Genomic DNA, 14,994 nt, shown 5'->3' with positions numbered 1-14,994 from the left:
TGCTACGGTCGCAGGTTCGAATCCTGCCTCGGGCATGGGTGTGTGTGCTGTCCTTAGGTTAGTAGGTTTAAGTAGTTCTAAGTTCTAGGGGACTTATGACCTAAGATGTTGAGTCCCATAGTGCTCAGAGCCATTTGAACCATTTTTTGAACTAGCTGGCTGTGTCTTTTTTGTCGAGACTCAGTGAAATCCCACTGTAAAGATAGAATTGCAGACCGTTATCTAATCTTCGGTCCGAAAGTAGAGTGCTTCATCACAGGGTTTCTCGCGGTTGCGCCATGCCGTGAGCCTTTCAGTCGTCCCCGCCTGTCGGGTGACTCCTTGAGCCTGTCAGCGCGGTAGCTGGGGTCCGAGTTTTTGTCAGCGAATTAAAAAGCGGACAACTTGAACCACAGCTGCAGCAGGAATGAAGCTGTCTGCTGCAACGTTGCTTTCTTTGGGCGCAAAATTGAAAATATAAAACAATACCCGAAAACCAATAAAAGTCCCAAAATCCAAGATCCAAATTTCAAGTTCCACTGGAATAGGATCACTCGAATAGTAGCAAGTACACTACTGGCCATTAAAATTGTTACACCACGAAGGTGACGTGCTACAGACGCGAAATTTCACCGACAGGAAGAAGATGCTGTGATATGCATATGATTAGTTTTTCAGAGCATTCACACAAGGTTGGCGCCGGTGGCGACACCTACAACGTGCTGACATGAGGAAAGTTTCCAACCCATTTCTCATACGCAAACAGCAGTTGACCGGCGTTGCCTGGTGAAACGTCGTTGTGATGCCTCGTGTAAGGAGGAGAAATGCGCACCATCACGTTTCCGACTTTGATAAAGGAGGTAGACAAAATACATGAAACAAAACTGTGGACTCTCAAAAACATTAAAACTTGAATTTACTGTCTATCAGTGAAGTGCTCTGAGCTATGTCAAATATAATTTTTGTGTGTGGCACACACAAACAGCATTTATTTGCTAAAACACTGATCAGCGGACACAAACGTTGAATATTGTGTTACCGAAGCACAAAACTACGAAAAGTGACTTGGCAGTGGAGGAGACAAAATATTGTCCACTGAAGATGCTTCAAAAGAGAGAAACGCGTCTGGTCTAAATAAGTCGCTTATTACAGTTGCAGAAGAGGAATATATTTCAATACCATTCGTAAAACTGCGACTGTGGAACAAACACAAGAAAGAGAACATGAGTACCTTTGTGTATGTGCCATACCTTTCATTGTTGAAGTGCTTTAAAATAAAGCCAAACGCGTCCGGTGTAAATAAAACTTTTATTACAGTCGCGAAAGACGGAATATTTCTCAATATTACATACGACACCTATGTCGTACTTAAATTAAACGAGATATTGTTATACAGTAAATTTTATATGAACTTTAGGTATCTTGTCCACATTTCATTCTCAACATTGTGGCAACTAAAATCGACCATACGGGACGTATACACTATGGACTTAGAACTCTGAAAACTCTTCAAAATTTTGTGCAATGGTCTACTACATTTAATGCTGCATAATAACTGCGTTGAACATCGAAACAAAATTAAGTCATTTATGGGGGGAAGGTATCAGTCAAGAAGACGTGTAAAAATCAAATTTTTGGGCCAAATAGTTTTTGTGAAATCTAATGATAAGTGTGTCAAAGCAGTGGGAACACCACGTGTCTGCACAGGCGAGCAGTGCAGTGATGACAAAATCGCGCACAGCGCGGAATGCGGGGAGCACGTCTCTGCAGCAGCGAAAGGGTTAATGAAGAGACAATGCACTAGAAATTTCAAATAATTGCATTCATACGAATAAAATTCGTGAAGTAAGACACTTCGATATTGTTTTTAAATAAAGAAGATATTAAGCACCACAGAAGGTTTGAACTCTCTCACATTTCGCTTGCTAACCCAACGCCTTAGCTGTTACGCTAATTCAACTCGTCCTAGAATGCAACTCCATGAGGACTCTAACAACACGTCACGCAAACTACTGACAAACACTGTTGGTATGACTATAAATTACTCACGCTTCGTCGAAGTACAATAGGAAATAAGCAATTACCGCTGTTCTTTATTGCGAAAAAGCGGTTCGTGAGATTGATACAAACACCTTTCCTTGCTATCGCCTGAATTAGGAGTCTTATTGCTTGTTTGGTTTAATTAATTAATAGAATATGAAGCAACTGGTACAAAGAATGCTTTTTCCAAACTTTCTATAAAAGAAAGTCTGCTATCAAGACATTGCTTTTGTTCTATTACTTTATTTATGACTGAATGTTTCTAAAACTGAAGACACTCGTCCATGCTCTGCACTGCAGTCGAGATGTGGCAACGTCGTTCTCTGTTCATTGGCTGACTGTGTTTTGTGACGTCAGATGCGGAGAACGAACCTAAACTCGGCCGCCAACATAAATGACGCGCACTTTAGTATCTATGATTGTTTTAAAGGTATTAAAGTCTTAAGTTGTAAAGGTAATTTATGGAGACCCAGTATTTATTTGCAACACTAGATGTCTAACCTGGTCGATTTGATAACCCATTTGTCCACTGCTTCCGCTTCGTTTGGCTATGAAAATCGCACAAATATCCATTGTGTAACTGATAGGAAGTTATGTTTTCGTTTCACTCAAACATCTGATAACAAAAAAACTTGGTTTTTCCTCACTTTCCCTCTTTTCTACATCCACCGCTTTTAATAACGAGTAACTGATTGCCTCCTTTGACTTTGTACCGTCAGCCAATATGACCTTGCTGTGATGGTACTACGAATAGCTGAAATCAAGGAGAAACGGCAGCCGTTACTTTTCACGACGGCATGCAGCTCTGCAGTATGGTTAAATGGCGATAGCATCTTCTTGGGTAAAATATTCCCAGGTAAAACAGTTTCAAATTCCGATCTCCGGGCAGGGACTACTCAGGAGGACGTTGCCATCAGGAAAAACCGATCTCAGAATCTATGTGTCTAGAATTATAGATCACTTAAGCGAGCAAGAGGGTTAGAAAATGTAAAATGTGGAGTGGGGAGTTTGAGGTAAGATATACGAGGGATTGGTGAAGCTCTATGGCAGGATGAACAGCACTTCTCACCAGGTGAGTACAGGGTTATAAATAGACAATGATACCAGTATAGAGGCAATCCAGAATTAGGTCTAATAATGAAAATGAAAATAAAATATATAGGTAAGCTACTACGAACAGCATAGTGAACGCATTACTGCAGCCAAGTTCGGAATAAAGCCAACACTTATCACTCCACCACAAGTTTAGTTTATATGCCAACTAGCTCCGCAGATGACGAAGAAACTGAAAAGATAAGAGAAGGAAAAATTTAATTGTGATGGGGGACTGGAATTCGTTTGTAGGAAAGGAAATGAAGGGAATGTAGTAGAGGAATATGGAGTGAGGGAAAGGCATAAAAGAGGAAGCCGCCTGGTAGAAATTTGCTCAGAGCAAAATTTACTCACTGCTGACCAGTTTTTGAAGAATTATGAAAGAAGGTTGTATACGTGGAAGAGACCTTGAGATACCGGAAGGTTTTGGATTCATTATGTAATGGTCAGACAGAGATTTCGCAACATGTTAAGCTGTAAGATACTTCCAAGGTCAGAGCTGGACTATGACCACAATTTATTGTTTATGAATAAAACAGATGGCATAGCAAAAAGGCAGAAAATTAAGGAGATAAGTTGAAATAATCATAAGTTGAGGCTGTCAGAGGGAGCATTAGGCAACGATTGATTGAAACAGGGGAAAGGAATACGGTAGAAGACAAATAGGTAGCTTTGAGAGCTGAACTAGTGAAGGCAGTAAGGAGCAGAACGCTAAAAAGACCAGTACAAATCCTGGGCTATGACAGGAGATATTGAATTTAATTGATGAGAGGAGAAAATATTAAAACCAACAAATGATGCAGGCGAGATTGAAAGAAAATGCCAATGGCCAAGCAGGGAAGGTTAGAGGACAAATGTAAGAATATGGAAGCATCTATAACCCTAGATGAGAGATGGATACGCCTATAAGAAAGCTGAAGAGACCTTTAGAGAAAAGAGAAGGAACTGTATAAATACCGAGAGCTCAGACAGAAAACCAGTACTGAGCAAAGAATGGAAAGTTACAAGGCGCCAAGAACGTATAGAGGGTCTATACATGCATAATGAACATAAAGGCAATATTATATAAAGGGAAAAGGGAGTGGACGAAAATGAGGTGGGCGATTTCATACTACGAGATGAATTTGACTCAGCAATGAAAGACGTAAATCGAAATTAGGCTCCTGGAGTAGACGATGTTCCGACATTACTACAGATGTTCCATCTGGTGTGCAAGATGTGTGAGACATTGTTGAAGAAGAATATAATAATTCCAATTAGGGGCTGACAGGTGTCAATATTACCGAGCTGTCGGTTTAATAAGTGGTGTTCGCGAACTACTAAAACGAATCGGTTACACAAGAATTGAAAAACTATTAGAACCTGACTTTGGGGAATATAATTGATATTTTTAAAAATATCGGGGATACGTTATACCGATATTTAAAACGAACGAAAATATCGGTCTTCGATTTATCAAAGAAGTGTATCGATATATCAACGGAAAAAATAACGACGCACCGGTCTATTAAAATATCGCCTTCACATTGTAAATATGTTACCGGTTAAGTATTGATTTATTACTAAAAGTTCTGTACATCAACGACCCAGCAGCCTGCCCGCTTCCACACGATGCCTTTTTTGTCTTCAAGGTTGCGCATGCGCATCAGTTAACGATAGCGCAAGTACGCATGCGGGTTGCTATAGGCCTTCGGTGGGAACCTTTGCGCTTTTTGGGAGACGACGGGTAGCCGTTGCCCATATGTGTTTGTTTGCTTGTGTAGTGTGTTGAGGTTATGCTGTAGAGCCATTTATGAGCAGTAATGCTTGCTGACTCCAAAGGAAGCATGCTTAAGTTTGTAGATGATTACAGACAAAAATGTCGTGTGGAATGCCGCTTCGGAAGATTATTTGAATAAAAAATTGAAATGAGTTGCTCTGAGCGTCACGTGTTACATAAGAAGTCCCAATCATAGTACTGTAAGAATAAGATACTGTAAATTTCGAAGTAGGAAAACTGAGAACAATAAGCCAAAAAACAAAAATGAAAAGTGTGTACGACAACTGTGGACGAATATTCATGCTACGGCGACTTAAAAGCACAACAACAGAGGAGCCTGATAGGCCTATCTGAACAAAATAAGTGTTGCGGTATGTGTAGCTCCTCAACAAACCACTAAAAATAGAAATGAAGCACACTGATGTAGCAAACAATACGAAATTGAGAAACACAACTTCCATTCAGGTCGACTTCCCAGTTTCTTTCATTTCCTCAAACGGCAGCGAACTGGCAGTCGAAGAGTCGAAACTGTGTGGTGGGGTTAAACGTTGCAGTTTTTGTTGGCAGCGCCGAGCGCCGATTACGTCAGCATTTCCTCATACACGTCTCTGTCCACCGCAACGACCAGTCTTGTCTTTTAGATTTTTGGTCATAATTTTCAGCAGCTGTGTATAAAGAATGCCGATATGAAGAAACAGCATATTAGTTGCGTTATAAATGGTTTTTTAACGCAACTATGTTATTGTTTAATCCCAGAAATCTTATTACTCTCTTTTCAATCGCCACCTCCGCCCCCCTCATCCCCCCCCCCCTTCCTGTGCCACATATGCTTGCTTCACACCGTCAGAGAGAAAGCCTGGAGTTATGGAAGCTCAAAAACTAGTAAGACAGAGGGAGAGTAAACATACATTTTACTACAATTTTTAAAGAACAATTTCAAATATTTATTGAAAATTGCGAAAAATATCGGCACCCGATATTCCATTTCGACATCGATATATCGTGGAGTAAAATATTGCTGATTGTAAGGAGTGTGTCAGAACTCTCCATTACACTGATTAAATATTGCACTGAGTATCGAAAATAATACAGCCAACTTGAGGCTATTCTTTGCATTGTGTAAGATTCTGCGATTCTCTGTGGAAATAAATAAGCACTCAGATATCGATAGTAACAATCTGATGGCGAAACGTGGGAGCGCGATTCTAAGCATTGTTGTGAGACGAGGTCTGTCTGCCAGAGTAAAATTTCAGTAGTGTTGGTCGAGAGCTCGGAGACAAAGGACGTGTCACGCTGCCCTCACGTCGGTGATGGAAGATTTTACCACACTCAAGGCCTGATTTCATTTATATGGCCAGGAGAGATTTAGATGGCTTAGCTACGCTTGAAAATGGAGTTCAAGGTAAAAGTCGCAAGCATCGCGCAAAAGGAATTGCAGGGTTAGGCTCGTGATTGTTAGTCCGCAACAATCCCATGTTTTGCTTGTCAGTTAAACAGACCTCCTTATCCTTCAAATAATAATAATCATTCTCTACATCTAATTCGGCAACGACCTTGCCGCAGTAGATACACCGGTTCCCGTGAGATCACCGAAGTTAAGCGCTGTCGGGCGTGGTCACCACTTGGATGGGTGACCATCCTGGCCGCCATGCGCCGTTGCCATTTTTCGGGGTGCACTCAACCTCGTGATGCCAATTGAGGATCTACTCGACTGAATACTAGCGGCTTCGGTCAAGAATACCATCTTACGACCGGGAGAGCGGTGTGCTGACCTCACGCCCCTCCTATCCACATCCTCCACTGAGGATGACACGGCGGTCGGATGGTCCCGGTAGGCCACTCGTGGCCTGAAGACGGAGTGAGTGCTACATCTAATTCATAAATATGCTGTGGTTACTAAATGTTAATGTAACTTCGAAATTGAAATACACTCCTGGAAATTGAAATAAGAACACCGTGAATTCATTGTCCCAGGAAGGGGAAACTTTATTGACACATTCCTGGGGTCAGATACATCACATGATCACACTGACAGAACCACAGGCACATAGACACAGGCAACAGAGCATGCACAATGTCGGCACTAGTACAGTGTATATCCACCTTTCGCAGCAATGCAGGCTGCTATTCTCCCATGGAGACGATCGTAGAAATGCTGGATGTAGTCCTGTGGAACGGCTTGCCATGCCATTTCCACCTGGCGCCTCAGTTGGACCAGCGTTCGTGCTGGACGTGCAGACCGCGTGAGACGACGCTTCATCCAGTCCCAAACATGCTCAATGGGGGACAGATCCGGAGATCTTGCTGGCCAGGGTAGTTGACTTACACCTTCTAGAGCACGTTGGGTGGCATGGGATACATGCGGATGTGCATTGTCCTGTTGGAACAGCAAGTTCCCTTGCCGGTCTAGGAATGGTAGAACGATGGGTTCGATGACGGTTTGGATGTACCGTGCACTATTCAGTGTCCCCTCGACGATCACCAGTGGTGTACGGCCAGTGTAGGAGATCGCTCCCCACACCATGATGCCGGGTGTTGGCCCTGTGTGCCTCGGTCGTATGCAGTCCTGATTGTGGCGCTCACCTGCACGGCGCCAAACACGCATACGACCATCATTGGCACCGAGGCAGAAGCGACTCTCATCGCTGAAGACGACACGTCTCCATTCGTCCCTCCATTCACGCCTGTCGCGACACCACTGGAGGCGGGCTGCACGATGTTGGGGCGTGAGCGGAAGACGGCCTAACGGTGTGCGGGACCGTAGCCCAGCTTCATGGAGACGGTTGCGAATGGTCCTCGCCGATACCCCAGGAGCAACAGTGTCCCTAATTTGCTGGGAAGTGGCGGTGCGGTCCCCTACGGCACTGCGTAGGATCCTACGGTCTTGGCGTGCATCCGTGCGTCGCTGCGGTCCGGTCCCAGGTCGACGGGCACGTGCACCTTCCGCCGACCACTGGCGACAACATCGATGTACTGTGGAGACCTCACGCCCCACGTGTTGAGCAATTCGGCGGTACGTCCACCCGGCCTCCCGCATGCCCACTATACGCCCTCGCTCAAAGTCCGTCAACTGCACATACGGTTCACGTCCACGCTGTCGCGGCATGCTACCAGTGTTAAAGACTGCGATGGAGCTCCGTATGCCACGGCAAACTGGCTGACACTGACGGCGGCGGTGCACAAATGCTGCGCAGCTAGCGCCATTCGACGGCCAACACCGCGGTTCCTGGTGTGTCCGCTGTGCCGTGCGTGTGATCATTGCTTGTACAGCCCTCTCGCAGTGTCCGGAGCAAGTATGGTGGGTCTGACACACCGGTGTCAATGTGTTCTTTTTTCCATTTCCAGGAGTGTAATTTGTTAATCTGGCACTCAGCCATTATTGATACTTATAAGGTGACTGTCAGACATTTCATTACTAATACTTGTTAAACTAGTATTGGTCATGAAGATTTCTGAAGCTTTTAAGTAGACTTAATTTATGAAATCCATTGTTACAAGTTATTTAGTAGTTGACAAAACCAAAGCAAACTCCTTTTTATTAGATTCATTCTTAATAACAATGAGCTTTAACCGCTGCTGCTGCGAATTTCTGTAAACCACTTGGAAAAATGCAGTCATCTAACGAGGTGAGTGCAAAACTCAAGGCCAAATCAGAGACACTGACACACCACAACACGTTACGTACTCTAGTCCAGTAAATTCCGTTCCACAAGGGAGAGTCTGTACTAGTTGCATATTCAAATATGCAGTCACATAGCTTATTCAAATGTTAGTTTTAAGTTTGTCATGTAACGATATGTTGAGGGCTTTAATGACAATGAAACTGACACTCATACTACACGCACACAGTGCTATTCAGGTTAGATTCCGATTGCTGATACCTCCAAATGCTTATCGAGTCCATCTTCACAGACGAACATAGCCTTCATTTGTTGCAGGTACATTACACGATATACATCTATATTTCTGGGAAGAATATCAACATATCGAAATATCGATATTTTATCAACAGTCCTACTTTGGGGCATTGTATTAGTATTGGAGGGAAGTAGAAGGGGGGGGGGGGCGGAGGCTAAGAACTGTAGACGGATACTAACAAGGGAACCTCCCCATCGCACCCCCCTCAGATTTAGTTATAAGTTGGCACAGTGGATAGGCCTTGAAAAACTCAACACATATCAATTGCGAAAACAGGAAGAAGTTGTGTGGAACTGTGGAAAAATAAGCAAAATATACAAACTGAGTAGTTCAATGGAAGATATGCAACATTAAGGACAGTGGGAACGCAGGAGTGCCGTGGTCTCGTGGTAACGTGAGTAGTTGTGGAACGGAAGGTCCTTGGTTCAAATCTTGCTTCAAGTGAAAATTTTAATTTGTTATTTTCAGTTTATGTGACAAACTCTTGTGTTTTCATCATTTTTTGGGAGTGATTATCACATCCACAAGAAAACCTAAATCGGGCAAGGTAGAAGAATCTTTTTACCCATTCGCCAAGTGTACAAGTTAGGTGGGTCGACAACATATTCCTGTCATGTGACGCACATGCCGTCACCAGTGTCGCATAGAATATATCAGATGTGATTTCCTGTGGAGGAATCGGTTGACCTATGACCTTGCGATCAAATGTTTTCTGTTCCCATTGGAGAGGCACGTCCTTTCGTCTACTAATCGCACGGTTTTGCGATGCGGTCGCAAAACACAGACACTGAACTTATTACAGTGAACAGAGATATCAATGAACGAACGGACAGATAATAACTATACAAAAATAAACAAAGTAAAATTTTCACTCGAGGGAAGACTTGAACCAAGGACCTTTCGTTCCGCAGCTGCTCACGCTACCACGGGACCACGGCGCTCCTAAGCTAACATTATCCATTATGATGCTTATGTCGCCCATGCACTACTCAGTTTGTATATTTTGCTTATTTTTTCACAGTTCCCCACAACTTCTTCCTGTTTTCTCAATTGATCTGTGTTCAGTTTATCAAGGCCTATCCACTGTGCCAACTTACTACTAAATCTGAGGGGGTTGCGATGGGGAGGTTCCCTTGTAAGGGCTGAACACTGTAAGCAGATTCAAAAGGGTGTAGGTTGGAGTAGTTATCTGCAAACGAGGAAGCCGGTACAGGACAGAGTAGTGTAGGGAGCTGCATGAACCAGTCCTCTTACCGAAAACTACAACAACCCGCAGCAACAGTGGGGGCACTGGCCACCGCTCGGTGGTGGAAGAAATACGCAGAGACTTACCGAAGACGCCTCGCTCCGCTCCGCGCCGTAGCAGGCAGTACAGTGGCGGTCGCGAATGCTGCCTTTCCTCCTAAGCCTGTCCCCTCTGCTCCACGCCAACGATAACCTCTGCACACATCTGGCGTCCAAAGTATCACCGCGCAGCGACTCACGCCACAGGCCAGTGATAACTGAGCTACTGCTCATTCTCAGCTCGCCGCCTCTGCCCGTCAGATTCCGTGGCGGCCTCGTATTGGCCCACCGCGAGTGCCCTTTGTCCCTTCCCTTGAGATACACTAAAACGAAACTCCTCCCGAACGGGCCACGAAGGCCCAACGGTACCGACCGGCCGCCGTGTTATCCTCAGCCCACAGGCGTCGCTGGAGGACGATAAGGAGGGGCACGTGGTCAGTACACCGCTCTTCCGGCCGTGCGTCAGTTTCCGAGACCGGAGCCGCTACTTCTAAATCGAGTAGCTCCTCAGTTTGCCTCACAACGGCTGAGTGCACCCCGCTTGCCCACAGCTCTCGGCAGACCGGATGGTCACCCATCCGAGCACTAGCCCAGCCCGACAGCGCTTAAGGGGCTCCGGAACGCCCTATACTTGCAATGTTAAAATAACGCTTATAAATTACATCTTTGCTCACAAAGTATTTGAGGTAGGAAGTTGAACTTTTTACAGATTATTTATTGGAATATGGGCTACAACTCAACACAGGGATTTTACAAAATTTTAGTTCAGTTATTAAAGATGATTTTTTTTCAATTGTAATGAAAATTCACAACATTTTTCTGCCATTTTTTATTTATATATTCAAAAATATACAGTTTTTTGGAAAAAGGCTGTGTTAAATTATGCAGAAGGAACTGTGTAACATTTGCTGAAAGTTTGAAACAAATATGTTTGGAAGATCCTCAGAAAACATGTAATTAGTATGAGAAAATAAAAGTTTTGGGAATCGAGCGACAAAGATTGGATTAACTTTTTAGTGCATTCCAGGTCCATAGGATGGATTATCTTCATCCTCTGCAAACTCCTCCTCCAGCTTCCTCTTGTTCCTCCTCCTGTTTACTCTTGCTTGTATTTCTAGACTCTTTACAGCCCTGTCTGCAGCCCGAAGGCATTCCTTGTCTAAAGCAAGCATCGCTCGTTGTGTTCGTAGATTTTGCTACCATTTTCTTCAGTTGCAGTTACTGCAACACTGTTCCAAAAGGTGGTCATGTATGAACACTTATCACATTTCAGTTGTATTTCACTAGCAAGTCCTACGTGCTTTATTATGGAGAGTTCCAGACCAACTTCACTACAATGAATGCATCTTATACAGTTTGAAAAAATTCCTTTGAGAACGGACATATCAAATATTTCATTCACATCCGATTCGCCCATAAAACATTCATAGTTTTCACTCATTGAACCGAGCTTCTTCTGTGAAGTATTTTCTTTCCCACTTTGACTGCTATGGGCAGGTGTACTTGAGAGGTTAGGTTCACTCACTTGGTTATCGTCCTTATTGTTTACAGTAATGACACATACCTTTGGCTTTCCAACATTTCTCCTTTTCTTAAAAGCCTTCAGAGGATTTCTAATAACTTTACTTTTACTCATTATTATACTTCAACAAAACAGAGACTCAAGAACCAGAATTAATTACGAATATTTTCGAGATAACGACAGAGTAAATAAACATGAAACAATCGACAATCACACCAGCGATATATATTGAACCATCACAGGTTAGCCACAACACATACTTTATCTCACATCACTAAAATGTACCTGATGAACACGGACGTTAATAATAACACCATTTGACAGCAGTTTAACAACGCCACAGTGGGTCACGCCCATGTAGAACACATTTCAAAAAAAAAATTTAAAAATAGTTGTAGTCTTCGGAATTGAATAAATTATATATCTATTAAAAGGTAATAGTCTGCAGATTCAGAAAACGAAAAAAGTAAAAATTGAACTTTTCATGATTTGGAGCCTTTCCGGAGCCCCTTAACTGATCTGACAGGGAACCGCTGTTGCCACTGCGGCAAGACCATTGGCCCCTCAGATTCACACCCAGATAAAGAAAAGAAAGTTCACATGTTGCTTCAGGTATGCCATATAAGTGATGATCAGATATGAGGAGCTGCCAAACTGCGAGAATCGTGATATTACTTTGCACACACAGTTTCAAATGGTGTCAGATAATTTTTTATCAAATTAAGATCGATTGATTTAGAGGATCAGTCGGGGTGCGTTTGGCTGTCTGAGTGCTCGAAAACCCAGGAACGTGTCGGTGCAGTCCTGCGAAAGGGGTGTTACCATTTTTGCAGTGTCCACACCATGTTCATCGTGAAGGTTCAAAAGAAAGGGCAGCAGTTGGACGACAAGAATGTTCAGTTAAATATCGATGTTCATGTTCTGGTAACCTGAATGAATGTGCTCAGGTGACGTTACGAGAAACACCGCTTGAACAGTGAGAAGTATGCCCTCCACACATAGCGGGCTGAAGGGCTCACTCCGCCGTCTGTGCACTCGACACTCCTCCCTCGACAAGAGGCACAGCTGTGACACGTGGGAGCGTATTACACGCCTCCAGCCACCCACAGGGCAGTTTCTGCGTTGTTTGGCTCGCTGAAGGCTGCAGTATTGTCTGCTGCTGCGAGAAGTGCCCTTTCTCGAAGTACACGATTCCACATGCCCATTGCATGGATACCCTTCACTATATTCGCCCAGAAACTTCTTAATATGTCGGAGTATTCACTCACCCTTGTCCGCCCTGTTCTTCAGTATTGCTGAGCAGTGTGGGATCCGCATCAGGTGGGACTGGCGGATGATATAGAAAAAGTTCAAAGAAGAGCAACTCGTTTTGTATTATCGCGAAATAGGAGAGATAGTGCCACAGACATGATACGTGAATTGGAGTGGCAATCATTAAAACAAAGGCGTTTTTCGTTGCGACTGGATCTTGTCACGAAATTTCATTCACCAGTTTTCTCCTCCGATTGCGAAAACATTTTGTTGGCACCCACCTACACAGAGAGAAATGATCATCACGATAAAATAACAGAAATCACGGTTCGCACAGGAGACTGTTCCAATGGGGTTCATTGAACCTGCTGCCAGGCACTTTATTGTGAATAGCAGAGTAATCACGTAGATGTAGATGTGGATGTAGATGTTCCTGTAGGGTTTGAAATCAGACTGTCGCTGACGAGGTGTGTCACTCATCTTCGTTCCCTCTCAGTCAGGACGTTTTGACGGCCACAGCTCTTACGTCACATTACGCGGTTGCGATTGCTACGCCATTCCTTGTAGATGTGTGGACAGTCCACATTGTTACAACTACACTGGCGTCCAAAATTAAAGCAACAAACAGAAATTTTGCAAAGTTCCGTCTTTTTTTGGCACAAAGCAGCATAAACCGATGGTAGTAAAGTAGAAACAATGTAAGGAAATCAGAACGTAATCAACTGCAGCTTGCATGACGGTAGAAAAAAAAGTTGTTCGTTTTTTCCAACTTAGCGTGCTCAGTATGGGCTGAGACCACCTATGGTAACAGTACAGGCCTGACAACGATGTGACATGCTGTAAATGTCGTCACCAATCTCATGTTGAGACAATAATGACCATTCTCGCTGCAGAGCTGCTCGCAAGTTTCGGAGAGTGGTTGGTGGATACAGACGTGATGCAACCCTTCTCCCTATCACATCCCAGACATGCTCTATTGGGGCTCAAATGGGAAGAGTGGGCAGACCACGCCATCAGTGCAAATTCTTCCATTTCCAAGGAAATATCAACCAGTCATGCTCTGTAAGGTCGAGCATTATCCTCCATCAGTACCAAGTCTCGGCCCAGAGCACCTTGCAGCAACCCCACACGAGATCCCAACATCTCTTCACAATACCTGGAAACTGTTGAACCTTGCCTATTGAACTGTACGAGTTGATGAGGAGGTGTTCAAGTAGTCAACATAGTCCCTGCTCACACAATTAGGAATCGTCCTCGATATTAGTCTCTTTCTGTAATGTTTCGATCCAGAAATGGTGCTCCACGTTCCCGCCAGATGCGAATCCGTCGAGAATCACTCTCCAGATCAAATCACGACTCAACTGTGAAAAGAACATTGGCTCACTGTTCGACCGTCCAGGTGGCATGTTGACGACTCCACTCTAGACATTCCCTCTGTGAAGACGTGTCAGAGATACACGTACAAAGGTCTCTGACAATGAAGGCCGCTCTGCAGAAGCGTTCTGTACACCGTTTTCCTCGATACAGCACGTCCAGAGGACGCTACGAGCTCAGATTCCAGTTGCCGTGCGGTACTAAGGCAGTACCGTGGTGCCCTTACAGCCAAATAGCGGTTCTCTCTCGGTCGGCCCTGCTCTGGTCTTCAGGATACAGTCTCTATGAACTGTCGCCTCATCAGAAACAACAAAACGATTCACATTAAGCCATTCGACCACAACAGCTTGCAACTGTTCTGCTTCCATTCTTCTTCCTACGTCCCTCCACTGGAGAGAGTCTGGAAGCCTTCTTCATTGTGCCATACAGCGCAGTCTATGACTGTGTACACACTCGATTTTGGATTTGAGACAACCCTACCATGATTGCTGGCGCGGCTGTCTGTTGATCGGAATGCCATGTTCCGTGCAGAACACGATTGTATGGAGATCTGTTGACAGTTTGTATGAGGATTGTCCCGTGGATTAGACACAGGATGGGGAAATAGTGATTTGTTGCTTTAATTTTTGACTCCAGCGTAGACATCTTCATTCACAGTGGGGTCAGAGGCACTGCCAACTTATCACGACTCCACATCCACCTGACCTATATTACTAAGCTGGTTGGACACAAACGCCTGGCACCCACACACCTCGTCACTGCCATTGCTGACGTC

General features: G+C 44.2%; 1 protein-coding gene across 2 annotated transcripts in view; it reads right to left on the bottom strand.

The window, feature by feature from the left end:
- The window catches only part of LOC126231840 (ankyrin repeat domain-containing protein 65-like), a 115,044-nt gene extending 104,776 nt beyond the window's left edge, over window positions 1-10,268 (bottom strand). For both annotated transcript variants that reach the window (XM_049942423.1, XM_049942425.1), the window contains exon 1: window positions 10,121-10,268. The gene's annotated coding sequence lies outside the window, so the exon portion shown is untranslated. The remainder of the gene's footprint in view (window positions 1-10,120) is intronic.
- Between the last annotated feature and the right edge of the window lie 4,726 nt (window positions 10,269-14,994).

This window comes from Schistocerca nitens, unplaced genomic scaffold, assembly GCF_023898315.1.
Source record: "Schistocerca nitens isolate TAMUIC-IGC-003100 unplaced genomic scaffold, iqSchNite1.1 HiC_scaffold_421, whole genome shotgun sequence".
Taxonomy (NCBI): Eukaryota; Metazoa; Arthropoda; class Insecta; order Orthoptera; family Acrididae; genus Schistocerca; species Schistocerca nitens.
This window is presented reverse-complemented; position numbering and strand designations above follow the sequence as displayed.